General features: G+C 36.0%; 1 long non-coding RNA gene across 1 annotated transcript; it reads right to left on the bottom strand.

Moving 5' to 3' along the window:
- Positions 1–1,607: 1,607 nt before the first annotated feature.
- Positions 1,608–2,612, bottom strand: LOC110877840. The gene is made up of 2 exons (XR_002557327.2): positions 2,231–2,612; positions 1,608–1,962 (listed from the first exon to the last, which is right to left on the bottom strand). It is a non-coding gene; the product is annotated as an uncharacterized LOC110877840 (long non-coding RNA).
- Positions 2,613–4,844: the final 2,232 nt, after the last annotated feature.

The raw sequence follows: 4,844 nt of genomic DNA, 5'->3' as shown, positions 1-4,844 counted from the left end.
GCGCCACCTTTTTGATCCACGCGGCCCGCGTAAACTAACGAGATGGCTTACGCGGCCCACCTAAACTTAAAAATCACATAAGTCAGGTTCTAACCTTTAAACCGCCCGCCCGCGTAAGGTTGAGGTGGGGTCTATGCGGACCGCCTCAACTTACTTTTTCTTGTTTTTCACTTATTGTTAATGCTATATTGTATCTCGGGGTGTATTTTAGGAAGTGTAAGGTGTCAGATATGTTTTAGGAGGGTTATTATATTTTGGGTATAATTCCTGGGTTATTTAATAAAATATATAGTGTACTCACATTAAGTATACTAACCCAATTCCACTTTATCCCTACGTCACGATACAGAACCCCAACGAATTTAGACAGAGCCTTGACATACGTTACGAGGCCCTACGTCAGTCGGATAGGGTATCAGTGATCAAAGGTTAAAACATTTAAAATGAAGCAGGGCTTTATAGAATTTAGAGGTGAATTACTAAAGAAAAAGGGGTATATATATTTTAGCAAAAGAGTGACGAGGGAAAGAAATGAACTTGATTTTGATGCTACTCTTCCATATATATACTTGTTTTAGAAACTTGCTTGTGAAGTTAGATTCCATCTAATCTTGATCTAAAGTTTCTTTTTCTTTTGATTGTTGTAGGACACGTACACTTTGCATTGATTTCAAATATTTTAGTGGTTCACATGCACACACGTAGACACCATTGCCATTTCTTTAAGTTCATATTATTTTATTATTTATTTTGAAAATTACGTACATATATTCCAAAAATATGAATGTTATATTTTATTTGATTTTAATATTATTGATTTATATATTATAATTAATTTAACTACTTCACTTATTTGGTGTTTATAAATTTAAAAGTATAACGTTTTATGAAATGCTGAATATGCCATTAGAACAAGAATAATTTTATCTACATTTTGAACCAAATTTCATTAAAAACAGAGTAAGTTCAAATATAATGTATTTTTATAATTTAATTATTAAATGGTTCCTACGCTTGCCAAAATACCTCATATTTTTATTGGTCAACTTACCCATGATGCATCCTTTTAATAACATAAGTTTTATATATAATATAAGAATAACAAAACTCTGCACTACCTTTCTCTTTCTATGCCCTCTCTCTTCTCTTCTCTCTCTACATTCTATCTCTCTACATTCTCCCTCTTCTCCACCACCAACAACAACCGCCCCCACCCGACCACCACCTTGCACCGGCTCCATTGGACCACCACCACCCCTACCTGACCATCAACACTTTGCCACCACTTCCCTACCACCACCAAACAACCAACCGCCACCACCTCACCACCACCAAACCACCTCAAATCGATGGTCGTCGTACTCTACAACCCACCTGCCACCATCACACCGCCCAACCCACCTGTTTTGAAAAAGCATTCCCTCATCATCATCCCTAGATCTCAGATCCAAACATTCACCACCATCAGACACCCCCTACCCACTTGTTTTGCTCAGATGCAAACGACGATTCAAGCACCACCAACCTACCTTGCTCAGTCTCCGATCTTCGGCTTTAATGATTGTGATGATTTTGAAGGTGAAGTGGTGATTGGTTTCAGCTTTCTGTTTTAAGAAGATCGGGTTGGGGGAAAAAGAGATGGATTTGGGTGAATTTGGGTATTTTTGGTTGGATTTTGTGGTTCAATAATAATAGGGTAAATTACACTTTTCTCCTTTATGTTTGTACCAGATTGCAATGGATGACCTTTAACTTCAATAATTACAGTCACAATCCTTTATTTGTAAAACATATTACACTATACATCCTTTGGTCCTAACCTGGTTATAATTTTCTGTTAAGTATGGCATGTGCCTTGCACATGATGATAGATTGGTAATTTCAAACATAAACCCATCTTTCTAGCTCCCTCTCTCCAATCAACCCCACCACGACTGTACATCATCTTCCAAAGTAATGCTTCTGTAAAACAAAATCAAATGAATTAGTTCAATAGATTATCATTTCAACAAAAACAACAAAAAATTAAATGAACGTGTTACTAGATGCTCTATTACACTCTGTCACTTTCATTATGTGCACAACAAAATTAATCATTTTAATTTTCAAACTCGAAAACAATTGCAACTTTAGTCGACTCCCATGAGATCAACATAAGCGAACCTTTGTTGTTTTGAAAAGAAAGAGATGAAAACGTGGATAAAATAAGGATAAAAGGTGGGGGAAAAACCTGATAATTCCCGTGTTTAGAACAAGATCCGAACAAAATTAGATGTTCTCTCGCTCTAGCCAGGGTTCCGGCGACCCTTAATGCAAGGGTTTTAGATATGCAACCGGAGAAATCGGCAACAAGTTCATATTTTGAAGAGGAACCAGGGGCGAAATTAGGGTTCCGGTGACGGGGCCATCTACGACGGTGGTGGGGATGGAGACAGGAGGTTTAGTTGTGGTGGGGTTTCTCGGAGGTGGAGGGTGGAGTGAGATGTGGCCTTGAGAGAAAAAAGAAGCTTCACATAAATCCCACTTTCAATTTCAAGATGGGGGCAGTGGTGAGGGTTTGGTTGTGAATGAGTGAGAGAGAGAGATGAGGGGTAGAGAGACTGATGGTGGGTGTTAGAGAGAGAGAGAACTGAAGGGGATTTTATCTATTAATTTTTTTAATCTTTATTGTATTAGAATGGTAAAAAGACAAAGATGCCCTCATGTGCAAGACACATGTGAGACTTAACTAAAAATTTTAATTGGGTTAGTGTTAAAGGACCTAAGGTGTAATGCTTTTAACAAAAAAAATGACTGTAACTGTAATTATTGAAGTTAAAGGTCATTTATTGCAATCTGATACAAACATAAAGGACAAAAAGTGTAATTTACCCATAATAATATAATCCCTTTAAATATTATTTTAGATATTCAACTAATATTCAAATAACTTTTTAACGTTCTTCGTTTAACCCCTTTAAATGTTATTTTAGATACTCAACTAATATTCAAATAACTTTATAAAATTACCAATCAAATAGTACAATGAATTATTTTTTTTTCACTGAAATGTAAAAAAAGTGAAAAATTTGTATTTTCTATTTTTTGAAAATAAGATCAAACAAAACTCCGACCCTTTTTTCTTTCGGTGGTCGGAAACATAGCCGGAGAAGCAGCGCCTTTGATTCTATCACGTCAAAAAAAAATAAGATGAAGACTATGATGAGTTCGTTACGTTTAAACAAATGAGTAACACATTAAAAAAACAAATGAAGGTTAACCAAAACAAATTAGAGTTGGGATTTAACTAAAACAAATAAAGTTTAACCGAAACAAATTACAGCTGAAGTTTAACCAACATATTGTACAGTTCGGTCTAGATTAGGATTTTTTAGCTCCTTATACCGGTTTATACGAGAACTGTACATAACTTCCCAATCTGCTACAGCGTCATTTCGGTTGCTACTTGATGTCTGTCGTTAGTGACATGCAAAAACCTAATTAACCTAGTTAGCTAGGGTAAGCAGGGTATCGAATCCAGAGGAGTCTGTGGTTAATGCTAATTATTATTTGTTTGTAAATTTTACTAAACCAACTGATGATTATAGAACTGATATGGAATTAAAAACACATGAAACAAGTTGCAATTAAGAAAAAGATTGAGTCGTAATAAACAATGATGAGAAAAGGTGATCACTCCGGGATTCAGATTCTGTAATTCCTAATAACCTAGTTCTGATTTTATTGGATGCTATTGATTGAATAGTAAATCTATCACATCTACCAATTACCTATGCAGTTCAAAATATTAATATTAATTGATCAGATAAATATTAAAATAAACATACATAGAAATCATTCAATCAACAAAAGCATAGTTGGATTCAAAACATAATTATAACTCTGACTGTCACTCAGGATTTGTCTGTCACACAAATAATATAATCATGTAAATAGTCGGCTGTCACCCGACTACAAATCCAAATCTCAATACAAAACCGAAACTAGAATTAAAAGTGGCTCACAAGAATCATTCACCCGGAGTGTCCACGAGAGCTTTAGCCGCTCATGTCGGTTGGTTGAACTTCAAAGGCCGGATGTGTCTCTCTCAATATTGTGAGTGATGATAATGTTCCCCCAAAACTTCTCCATCAAAACAGTGTGCGTCTCCTGTTATGTTGACGGCTGCGACTTCGAATCAATCCCCTCAAATTCTGCCGTCCCACATCAAGCCCACATGTGTGCCTTGGACTTCCCTTTTGTCGGCCCAATTAAACCGATCCCAAACACTCGCCTCCTTTGGTAATCGGCCCATGTGCCAATATCTTTTATGTGATGATGACTATTTTATTGTTCACCAAAAGTCAAAACCCTCAAAAGGTCGGCCCACTATGTGTAACGCCCCAAAATTCGAATGTTTACATTTGCCACATGTTTCCATATGATAAGACATGAAATAAAATACTAGGCTATTTAACCTAGTTAAATTATTTAGTCAAAATAAGTAAGGAATGAATTTGGAGGAAATTATGAAGATGTGACAAAATTGAGGGACTAAACTTGTAAGAATTGAGTTTAAGTTTTGTGTAAACTAGAAAACTCAGTGTTTTTGTGTGTGTGATGGGGTGTGGTCGACACCCACAAGGGGAAAAGGAGAAAACCCTAAATTCAGCCCCTTCAAGCCTAATTGAAGGTGGATTCAAGGCAAAACTAATGCATGAACTCGTTTTCTTGATGGCCTAGCGCTAGCAAACATATGGTAAGTTGAAATTTATGATTTGGTGATCTTATGTGAAGTGGGTTTTGATTAATTCGTGAAATTGTGTGAAATTAAGCATGAGAATATGATAGAATCACTATATGGA

Source organism: Helianthus annuus, chromosome 1 (genome assembly GCF_002127325.2).
Source record: "Helianthus annuus cultivar XRQ/B chromosome 1, HanXRQr2.0-SUNRISE, whole genome shotgun sequence".
Classification (NCBI taxonomy): domain Eukaryota; kingdom Viridiplantae; phylum Streptophyta; class Magnoliopsida; order Asterales; family Asteraceae; genus Helianthus; species Helianthus annuus.
Note: the sequence above shows the minus strand (reverse complement) of the source record. Positions and strands in the feature narration are given on the sequence as shown.